This window comes from Anopheles moucheti, chromosome 3 (genome assembly GCF_943734755.1).
Source record: "Anopheles moucheti chromosome 3, idAnoMoucSN_F20_07, whole genome shotgun sequence".
NCBI lineage: Eukaryota > Metazoa > Arthropoda > Insecta > Diptera > Culicidae > Anopheles > Anopheles moucheti.
The window spans coordinates 56,067,583-56,079,946 of NC_069141.1; positions in this window are offsets into that span (position 1 = coordinate 56,067,583).

A 12,364-nucleotide genomic window follows, 5' to 3' on the forward strand; every position below is an offset into this window, starting at 1 on the left:
ATAACGTTTCAAACCGTACAGCAAAACGGTGCCTTGGTGGTGGGTGCTAGTTTTCGCACGAGACCTCGTGCATTTTTATTTATTTTTCGGCTGTTATGAAACCGACCGCCACGCGATAGAACCCGATCGTGGATGATAAAATGAGGCATTGCAGCGGGTGTGTTATTTTCATCAGCACACGGTATTGGCAAACAGTGTTTGCGTACTGTTTGATTAGTTCATTTGTACACGGCGTACCACTTGAAGGCCGCCAGGGCAATGTCAACACACGAACAAGGCACGAACTTTTCGGCTGACTCAGTGTGACCTTTTAGCCCCGGTGCTGAAGGATGCTTGTTGGGCCAAGCCAACAAAGCTCTGGCCGGTGGGATCGTGTGTAGGATGATAATGCGTTTATTGGAAACACTTTGGATCTTCCAACAACAAGACGGACAACGATGTTTGTTGTTTTTAAACACCAAATGTATTATTAGTTTTATTGTAGAAGATCACATGTTGCTAAACATTTTCGGGGGTTCTGTTCGGCTGCTTGACATAAGAGCAGAGGCAGCAAATTCTCGACTCAATCAAGCACTTGTGCAATAATGCCAAATCATGCGGTGCAGGGTTGGGAACGAGCTGTTTGGTGACCTTCAGATGACCTCCAAAGATAGCTGGAGCTTGCCGATGGTTTAGAGGAGTGTACTCGTATTTACCGACTTGTGGCAACATCCTCTCATCATTAGTGAAATCGTGAGTTGTGTTGCTGCCATCTTTCGTTCACAGTACAAAGCCATCGTTTGTACAATTTGCACTCACTTGTGCACTTGTCCGTTGGTACGGGAAAGGAACTTGTCGGTACAATGTTCTCGCCGAAGCTGTTGTATGGCCTGCAGATGCCGGTCCGGAGGTTCACAGCCGCACTAGGTTATGAATTAATTATGAATGTCTGGTCGGGTCTGGGTGATGGTTGGAGATACTCCGTGATGGCGTCAGACGTCGATCGAGTTTGCGATCACCGATCACCGTCCAGAAAAGGGCAGTTCAGTGAACGTAATGAACGTGTTTTTTTCCCCCGCTGTGCCGTGTGCGACACCTAGAAGTCGCATGTTTGATTGGCCCTAGCCAAGGGGTTGAGTTGCTTGGGAAAGGACCACTATTAGAATATATTTGGTTGTTTGGTGTTTGGTGAAGCAATTAGGAGGACTCCACGGTCCTGCCGGGTGAGGTGTGAAATAGTTCGGCTGTTACCCATTACGTGTGGTAAAGAATGTATCATACAAGCTATAAATTCTAGTGCCAACAGGAACCAATTTTAACATTGCGAGATCGGCTCGGTTCGGCTTCGAGGGTGTGCTTTGAAATTTAAATTAATTTCGTGCACACAGCATCCATCCAGGGCCTTGCTCAGGGTGGCCATTACACCCCGTCGCTTTCCAATGCGGAACAGTGTTCTATATCTGGCGCCGACCCTGCACCCCTCGTGTGCATGGCCTGCTACAGATGGTCAAAGTACCATAAATGGTCCATTTGCCTTGTGATCGCTAGGGACCGGTGTGTTCTATTGCTGAGAAAATCTGTCATCCCCCACCCGCGGGTGGTGCGTTTGGGGTGCCTGTTCGCTGGTGGACTGATACACTCGATTTGTGTTTGACCTTGCGGGTTGCACGATTTGTGTATATGCTTCGTTTGGAGGATGCGACTCCACACACTCGCGGCGCAACGTATGGAGAAGAGACCGGTGTGAGTTCCGTGCACGAAAAGGGAAGTCAATCAGGTGGACAACTTAGCCAGTAAGGTGTGTGTGGCAGATTGCGAATGCCACGCGCGATAACTGATCCGTTCGTATGCCGTATTGGGCACTCCGAAAAGGCCACAGAGTGGAGTGTCACCGGCCTAGGAATATCGGTATCGGATCGGTTGGCCGGCTGGACGTACGCTGGACAATTCCGTACAGACAGGTGGTCTCAAAACGGTCTACCGCTTGTTATGGAACTGAAGAAAACGTAGAAAATGAAAAAAAGCAAACGTATTTAACTTCACATTTTTCATCGCAAGGCTTGGCAAGGAAGTCGAGAATTACACATCATCGTTTGCAGCATCACCGCACTGTCGGTTCGCGATCGCCTGATGGGCTTCAAGACATGATCACGATCGGGTTTAGGTTGTTTTTTCTTCTTCTCCCTCTGCGCAAACGGTTCACGTTGCCCGACAAATCGGGACCGATCGGATTGTGTACGGCCAAGCGGTGTTAGCCGTCGCTCGGTTAGCAAATAATTACGTCCGGAAGTAATCTGCTACGATCATCGCCATCTGATCGGCCGGTCTGTACTGCGCACGATGGAGAGGTTGGGAAACGAACGGAACCGGTAAGGTAAAAACATAAGAAAAAAGTATCCAGCAAAACAGTTTGAGTGACGAGATCTAGTTCAAGTATCGCCTCCAACCTGAATGGATACGATTCAAAGGGAATCCGTTTGGTAGGTTGTTTTTTCGTAGCGAGTAGCACATTTAGGCTTCCCCTATAATGGATAGTGGCCAGCTAAACGGTGTGCCCCCGTAGGAACCGATTTATGTAATGATGCGGCGATTTGGGTTGCAATCGAGCCTTCCAGCAGGCGTGTGGGCACTTAGGATTCGAGAGAGAAAAAAAACGGTGTTTTATCCAGGAAGCCGAACAGAAGAGAAGGTTCGTTCAGGGGTTTTCCCTGGGCAGGTGAAAGAATGATTCAATTGAGTTCGATTTTATTTAATGCTTTTTACTTAAATTAAATTAATTCATATTTGCTTCCCGACAGCATAACTGCTGGGTGAGTACTTGAAGTGTGTGTTAGAATAATAATTTAAATGTTAACAAATAACAATCATGTACAAAAAGTATGAAATTAATTGCATCAAAATATATTTTTTTCTATTAATCAAATTTGCTCCTAAAATTTTTCATTTCTGGTAACTTTCTTCTTTCATTAACAATGCGATACTTTTTTATCCTGAGTCTTATACAGTCCGTACCAAAAAAAAAAAATGTGCTAGTAGAGCATCTTTTAGCGGGGGTTTGAGGTGATTTAAAGTATTATTATTTTGAACGATTTGTAGAAATGATTATACGCATCAAAAACATTAAACTTAAAAGCAATAAAAAGCAAATTTCGGCCTGATGAAAAAATATTCCCATAATAGTAAATAATGAAAATAAAAAATATAAATAAAATATAACGCCCAGTGTTGTTTAATTTCGCCAAACTCCCTTGACCATAAATGCTTATGGCCGTCATAATGGAACAGGAAGATTTATGCCAGCATATGCAAGCTCCACCGAAAAATATATTTTTAGTCGATATAACTTTGTAGAACTCAATTTTTCTCTAATAAATATCTTTGTTTTTTATATAATATTCTAAATCGTTTTATAGTTATGTTACGCACTGTATTGATGTTACATGTATCAAATTGCACCTTGTGGAAATATATGTAACACTCTCCATAAAAATGCGCAAAAATTATGAAAAGTTCAATTTTGGTTTTAGGTTTTCCAGTTTAACACATCAATTTAACTATCGCTTAATATTTTCAGTTATTCCTTAATAAAGTAGTGCTCTTATAGTTGTGTTACGGACTGAAATATGTTTATATCAGGCCGTATGATTTTGAACTTATTTTTTCCAAGCTACAAATGGGACAATATTTGTTTGGAATACCTCGTAACACATATCGTTAGCTTTAGCATGACAATTTTTGCTTTTCACCTAATCAAGCGTGGAATTTGAAAAAAGGGCATTGTAGAGAAACATAACCACACAAGAAAAAAATCCGATTGTTCGCCACACTGGGCACAGCACAGTGCTTTGATTCCCCTTTTTTGGGAACGTTGATTGGCACGGTGTGGTTGCGTAATTTTGGCGCACCATCCGCGCTCATTATAGGATAATGACTTTGGAGAAGTTTTCCATCCGTTTCCCCGAGCTCCCACCAGCGATCCGTCCCTCCTTCTCATCACGCCTTCTATTATGTGTTCGCATTCATATTTCTTCCTCTTGTTTGAGCGGAAGGTCGATAAATACTTTCCAAATTATTAGTTTATTTCACCATTTCACACAACAACTTATTCGTCTCACACCTGAAGGCGGCACTGTTCGGTGTTGTGGAAAGGAAACAAAAAAGGAAGGGAGAGAAAGAGAACGAGAGAGACAGCGAGATTGGTAATGCACACGGAAAAACAAGCACCAAACTAGGGGAAAATGAAAACACAAAACAAAACATTGGCTTTTTTGTGTGCTGTTGACGGTGTACAGGTCGAAAGAGAACGCCGTGTGACGTTATGGGCTACGGTATGATTGATGGAACTGCACCCCGGTGCATTGAGACCGGGTAACCAATTCATCAAAACATTCGTGTGTCCCTTCGTTCGGTGGTACAGTTATATGGGTAAAATAAACCAAAAAATAAAACGACACTACCGTACATGTAACGAAAGTGAAAAGAAAATTCGGCCGACAAAAAAAAACGCATCACCACTCGGTTCGGGGTTCATTCGAGCAATGGGAGAAAAAATACGCAATGGAAAACTTAAAGATCATCCGGAGCTCCACCGGCACCAGAATACGTCAGCCGGAACGATGTTCGGTTCGGCAGGATGGTTGCATGGAATTTGGTGCAAAAATGTATTATATTTTTTGTGAGAATCGCGATTGTTATGCTTTTTTTGGTAATAAAAACTTTTAGCCGAACCGAAAAGGGTGTTTTTTCACGAGCTTTGACGGCAAAACCCCAAAGGAATGCTTGATTTACTTTCGCTCGTAGTTGGTTGGTTGATGATCTGATTGCCTGTTTTTTTTTTGTGCTTCATTTAATTTGTTGTCTTTTGGTTTACCATTTGGCATTAGGTGATGTAAAGGATGGAAAGAAGGAAGACGGCCGGGTGTTTTGTGTTATGGTTTTATGATTGGGTCAACGATTTTCGGGATGCTTTAATTGTTTGTATCGATGTTAGATAAAAGGGAAAATGAAAAAAAAAAACCGGTCCATAAAATGCTAATATGCCCTGAGTCGGTGACAAATCTACATAATGAGCATTTTCTTCAATTGACACCTTTCGTTCCGTTTCATATCCAACAATCCGGGAAACAGTCACCCTTACGCCTCGCATTCGCTTTCCCATCCCGACATGTCGCCAATTGTTCGTGTGAATTATTCACGTATCGGATAAAATTAACACCTTGTAATCGGGTACGAATATTAAAACCACCACGAACCGATCGCATAACGAAGGAGGACAAACAAAAAAAGCGCGACCTGTTCAGCCGTTTGCGTCTCAAATTAAATCCCCGTGTTGTGTTTTCTGGCGTAACGATTCCCGCCGACCGCGGGGACGAGACAGTTTGATGCGGTCTCGGAGAGATGTGGTTTTGTTTCGTTTTAGTTATTTATTTGCCGGTATTGCATCCGAAACCTTGCACCTTGGGTTGTGTAATGGCGAATGGAGGAAATTATATTTTGCTCTCAACGCAACGCATTCGCTGAGTTTCCACTTACTGCGAGGCAGCAATGTGTGTGTTTTTGTACGCATTTTCCACAGAGAGAGAGAGAGAGAGCATAAAGTTGTTCTATGAGGAACAGTTTTACGAAGCGGAAAATTCATTCGGGTCAATCACTGGACAAGTAAAGCGAGGAGAAGTAAACAAAAATATTGACCATCTATACACGTGGGAAATGGTTAAGCTTACGAACATTGGGCCACATGCGCCAGTGACCTATAATATAAGGGAGTCAAGTATGGTAAAGCTCATGTAGCTTTTATTTATTTGGATTATACATAAATCAACAAATATTTTATTTGCTTAATAGAAAAAGGTATTCATTTTCAATTTATTTTGATAATATGTTTTCTGTTTTGCTGCATAAAATGTGTAGCTGGCGCTTAAATTGTATCGATCGAACATTTCATCGTTATCATGCATATCATGTTTTAACATAAGCTTTTATACATTAAAGATAAACCTCTTTTTGGCGTTTTGTTTGGTTTTATTTTACTCTTGTAAAAGAAACAACAGACATAAAAGTCACTGAATACAGTGAATTGTCTAATGGAATTCTCAGACCGAAATATTGTAGTCGGAGCTTTAATTAATACGTTGAAGTTAGTTGGCATTGAAATAAAAATAGTAGATGAATTTTTTGCAAATTAAACCTATAAATTATATAATGAATTCTAATAATAAATCTTTAAAATAAGTTTTACAGGAAATTGCTAAGATACACATTAGTGATACATGTAACGAACTATGGGAAACAACTATTGATTTGGTTTAATCTATTAAAAGGTTTTTACTATAAGTTACTGAAACTTTACGTCATTTGATTGAGTTAAGTAAAAAATTTAACGGAAATAAGCTACATGAAGCTGGTTTTATTTAATAAGAGAAGCATATTTACGTCAAATATGATTAAACTTTTACGTTTGTATGAAAGTATTAATTTATACAAAAGAACCTGCACAGAACCTCAACTTAAAGTTCAAAGCAACTTAAAGAATGAGTCTATAGAATGCGTAATCCACTTTCGAATAGTTAATTAACTTAATTAATGCCTTTTTCCACCAGTGAATGGAAGGTGTTTTCGGTAAAACTAACCATTCTGCAACAAGTGGTCTATTTGAGATAATTATTTAGCAAAGTGTACCTGGTGTACTTCCTCCACACACAAAACACAGAGAGAGCGACGAAAAACAACAACAATGACGAAGAAAAAAACCGCTTTAGCCCTTCGCCCGTGCAGCAGATTTCGCTCGATCGGCACGAAACAGGATGTCGCAAACGCAAACACACCAGTCGAAACCAACTCGCCGTCCTACGGCAGGCGTAGTTGGCAGTTCCGCCGAGACACTGTGTGCGCGCCACCGTAATTACCGCCTTCGTTTCAAAAGGGCGAAATTAAACAGTGAAGAAAACAACAGCTGAAGACGTACGAGACATACGAGCGTACGAACTCAACTAGCTGCGGGTTTACTCGTTTCACGCTGGAAACCGGAAGGTGTGCAAGACACCGACATACAGCACGTTTTCGTAGGTGTCGTCGTCGTTCTGGCGTTCGCCATGTGCGCAAACACACAGCAAGTAGCCTGACAGAGTCATAATTTACTACCGCTCGGAACGGCACGCCGTGTAGGTGCAAGGTGCACCGAAATGACAGCCGACCGCTTTTTTTTTTGTGCCAAAGAAACCCCTAGCCGTGCCGGGGAACTGCACTGGGTACGAGTGTGGAGGAGGTACTTAAAATAAGGCACACAAGTCCCGCAGACCTGTTGTACGTTAATTTTGGAGGATCTTTTTCGATCGCGAGTTTTTTGGGCCGAAGATCCCGGACCGAAGCTGTTTTTTGGGAAAACGATTGTGCAGCAAAAGATGGGTCGATGAATTGCAGAAGAAGCGTCAGCTTTATTGAAGTTCTGCAAGGCATGACACATCCACTGGGAGAGCGGTCAAGACATAACAGGTTCTGGTTAATGTATTCGTTGTCCCCTTTCCGGTACACGGGCCGGCTGTTTGTGGTATGGTTAGTTTATGGCGAAATTCTCTGCCTCCCCATACGCCATGGTTCTGCTTGTTGTCATGTTGGGCATCGCGGGATTGGTTTATGATACTTCGCGCAAGACAGTGCGCCTCTCGTTGGAGACGGTAGAAGATGCAACTGGGAAGCTGGGAACACCCACGGATTGTGTAGTGCGGATGGTCCCAACACCAGGGAGGGAGTAGTGCGCCATCGATACAGAGGGTCAAGGTATCGATATCGAGATGAGCCGAGCGAGTGAGATAGGGAGCAGGGCTTTTTAATAATGTTATTCTCCACCTTCCTTTACATGGACAAAAATAATGCTGTACAAATTAAACCATGCACGCCGTCCCGCCGTAATGTGTCCGGTGTATCGGTGTGTTGGAGTGGAATTTCCGGTTTGCAAATTCTGGACCAAAAGGATCCCTTCGTCGTTCGGCTGAAGGGTCATTGTACTGGGTGTGAAGACGTCATCGCGGACGTATGCGTAGGTTTCATTACAAGCGATCGCCACATCGTGAAGATCACACACCATCCTTCGGGTGAGACTTTCTCGAGAATGGAAGATCATGATCATTGCAATATACAGCGTCACTTTGGTACTCAAAATGGTTTTGGTTTTGGATTTCATTTCTGGGTGTGCTGTGTAACAACTTTCGGCGGTGTATGATGAAATTAATCGAAAGGTCACTAACGTGAGCTGTGAACTAATCACGATCAACCCCGGCCTGGATAGTCAGGAAGACGGCAATAAACCGCACCGAAGTATTGCGATCGCTGGAAAAGCTTCCGAACATACATTGAACGCTTTCGATTGGGTGAGAAAAACCTTTCGTCAGGTCGGCCCTTTTACTTGCATGGTGTTTCGTGCCGGGAAAACGTTACGTTTTTATTTGGAAGTCGATGAAGGAAAGTGAATGCGATCATCCAGAGGTTCCAGGTGCGAAGGGATGGCTTTTAATGAGCGTTCACACCTTCTTAACGCAACGCCATTGCTGGCAGGCCATTCATTTGGGGTGGGTTTGGTTTTTGGAAGTTGCTTTCGCGTCTCTGGCGATTAATTCATTGGGAAACACCCATCGGTGATCGATTTCGATCGCTCGTCTGTCACCCGAGGGGTTTCCCTCCCGGCGTTGGGACGGATGGTGTTTTCGTTCTTTGGTGTTTTGGTTGCTTGATTTTTATTTTGTCTTCGTTTGATTATGCCGCCGATTAGAAGGTGATTGAGTTTGATTATTATTTTTTATTTACCTCACTAAACGTTCAACACCTTTGGGTGGGAACAGGCTAACTGGGGTGATTGTGAGAAATTATTGAGGTGGATTTGATATCTATTGAATCTTTCGGTTGAAACCAAATTGTTGCTGTTTTATGATTGTTCATTAAAGTATTTAACCATTTTCAAGTAGCAAATTAAAAATGATTGATGTGTTTATGGCAGCTGTTGTTTTTAGGACTCTTGCGTGAGGTTTTTTTTAATTTTGAAATTCAATTGTTATCCAAAAGAATCTACTTCAATTAATTTCCATCAATTATAAATTGGTTCAGTTTCTGCTCCTTTATTAATTGTCATTGTTATCTTGCATTCTTATAATTACCATCATATCATCTTAATAATGAGTTTATTTTAGTTGCGTTAGTAATAACGGGTAATATTCACATTAGTTTAACAAAGTAGCAATAATTAATAAATTGATAAAACGATTTGAAAAAAAAAACACATCAGCATAGACGATTAATGAATGTTTATGCTTTTTTTACAATTTCGTGAATGACCATAACAACACGGCGATATATTCACGAAATAAACTACCATTGCATTACACACACCGGTGCCGCTAACGACATGCTAAGCCCACCCAATATTTCGTCGAAGTTTAATTGAGCCCGACATTAATTGGCCTCGCTCCATCAGCGTGCGAAAGGTTTGCCTGCCTTCGGTGCATTTCACAGCCTGCATTGCTTGGGAAACTGCAACGCGCCTGCATCGATCGCGACACAACGGAACGAAGGCTGGAAGCCTAATTAAATCGCCACAAATCAGAATTCCCCGTCTCCCCGTCTCGATTGCTCCGGGTTCGGAAAAATCCGCCAAATGTAGGCCACAAGGTTGTTTCACCGCAAGCACCGTGTTTTCGTGCTAACCTCCAATGCAACAAAGGTGCCTGATAACGTTTGCACTTTTATTCAATTAAAATCGTTCGATCGCGCAAGAGTCTTGGGGCGGGATTGCATGACGCACGCGTTAAAGGGGAAGCACAATTCATTTGCTCATTATCGAATCATTTAATTATACACCGGCCAACGAACGGTATATGGATGCTTATGAAAAGTTTAAAATTGTTCCAAAAGGATTTAGGCATCACAATTTCTCATTGTGTACGTTATTTGTTTTTAATTTTTAAAAACCCTTTCACTAGCAGCAAAAGCAAACAGGCACTCCAAAAATACAAGATTAGATAGTTGATAGCCATAATTTATGTACGAATATAATAACGCGTTCTTTTGTTGGAATAAAAAAGCATATGCAAAGCACACCGAACAACAGAATGGTATTTAAGAAAACGGATTTATTCGTCGCGCTCAACGCTAATCCATTAGCGGACCTCACAAACAAATGCTCAACTCACTGGCGATGCCCTAATGCACACCGAAAGGGCATCTTATTTAACATTCACTCTCGTTCGATTTGGGGGGTTGGATTGGAAATTATCGCTTTATCAAATGTTTACGATCAATTCAATCAACATTATTAACCCGCCCATTATCATTGCTCGTGTGTTCCGATGATTGAAGCGGCTTCGCTGGTGGTCGCCCACAGTGTGCCGAGGAAACTCGATCTTCGATGTTTGGGTATGGTTAGTATGGTTATTTCAGTTTCAGCGATAGTATCACCGTAATAGGGTCACTTTGTGATGAAAGTGCGGTAGTTTATTGTGTTACTTTACCGCGACTTCCGATCGTGTCCGATGGCCTAAGTAGACAAAGTCGGACAACTCGATCGAATTCCTCGTGCGGGTGGCTCTTGATAGTAACTTATGTGGACCTGCATCACGTAAGAGAGTGGAGATTGGTGATTTTCCATTTCCTCTGCATGCTTTCCTTGCTTGCGAGTACTTGAGCCTCCCAAAAAAGAACAAAAAATCCGCCTCCATTAAACACGTTCGGAAACAATGGAGTGGCGCGAGTATTTAAACGCACGTGGGGCTACCACGATTGGCAGAAGGCTTACCGCAAAGCGAGTGAGCGCATAATTCGTTTATGAGTTTTTGGGCAAGTTTACCGGGCATTTGAGTTTTTGTGTTGCGAACGGGGGTTCGGGCATTGGTGGCTAGCAATTATATAATTTTGTTGATTATGAACGAAAGTGTTTTCGGGGGTAATGGTTCAAATGGTATGTAAGATGAGAAGCAGCAGTAGGAAGGTTGAGTTTGAAAAGTGTGGGTGGGTGGGTTGGTTGGTTTTGTTTTTTTGTTGTCGCTTCTCCAACCGCTCCATCCGTATCTGTATTGTTTTTTGGATCGGTGTTTAAAGAACCTTCGGTGAAATGTGGGGGAAGTGGGCAAACATTGGGATGTTTATAGCGTGCTGTTCCCCATTTCCTAGCCTTGTAAAATCTCATTTTACACTCTCTTTCGTGCATTTTCGTATTGTTTTGCGCTGGCCTGGGAAAGCTGCACCACGCGGGCCCGGATTACAGTGATTAATTGGATCGCGCAAAATGTCAGACCCCATAAGGCAATCGGTAACCGAGTTGTACCAGGAGTCCCCTGGTACATTCGCATTGTTTTGTTTTGGTGGTGCCCTTGCCGTTGGTTGAAATTGTTGCAGTTTGGATTGCAATTCGGTGGAGCAATTCATTTTTAAAACACCGCTTGATGATCTTTTTTTCCATCGCGCCACTTGTTTGCAACAAAATGGAAGCGGTTATCGTTGTTAAATACTTCCCTAGGATCATTGGTTGCCCTTTCAGGGAGTAATACGAGTAGTGTGTGTGGTGCGAAGATGGTGAACATTTGTGAACTGACACTAACTTAGTTATTTCGGTTTGTTTCATATCGCAAAATGTTTCAACTGTGCCGAGCATCTTATAATTAGCAAATCATTTAAATGGCAAGATGCGCTGGTGGAGAATCGAACACCAAACAAAAGAAGAGACAGGAAAAAGTAGAAGGAAAAAAAAACAAAGTAAATGAGAGGTAATTTTCCAATATCGATTCTTCTCGCTTTTCCCAAACGACCCGTTTGACTGATTGCTTCGTGAGGAGGATCGGAATTATTTTGGGATTGTGCCTTTTTTTTTCTCTTTATTTTGCACAATCATCACAGATAGATAGCATTAATCGTTTGCTAGCTGTATTGGAAAGCGTTCGTTGTGGGGAGTATGTTTTGCTTTAGGATAAATTAGCCGTGAATGGAAAGTTTGTTAGTGATGGGTTTTTTTTTGTTCACATTTTTTGCCAGACAAGTATATTGGAAATGGTATGGGAGAGGGATAAAACGTTTTGCAACAAGCCATAAATTTGATTGGGAAAGAGCTGTAAAATCCTCGTCGGAGTGTCAGGTTCTAAGTCGTGTAGATCTCGCGTCGAGTTTAATCAGATTGTACACAAATTCTTTGCTGAAGTAGCAAAAACTGTTGAACCATTATTTTTGTTTGATGTGTAATATTCTTTTTACATGACTTTTTAAGAAAATTGCATTTATAAAGGGTGAGTTTTGTATATCTATTGTATAGTATCAACTCAAATAAGTATTATAACCTAATCCAGCTCTAATAAATTGTTTATAAAGTAATCACCATTAAAAAAAGCTTAAAAGTTCTAACTTTGAAGGG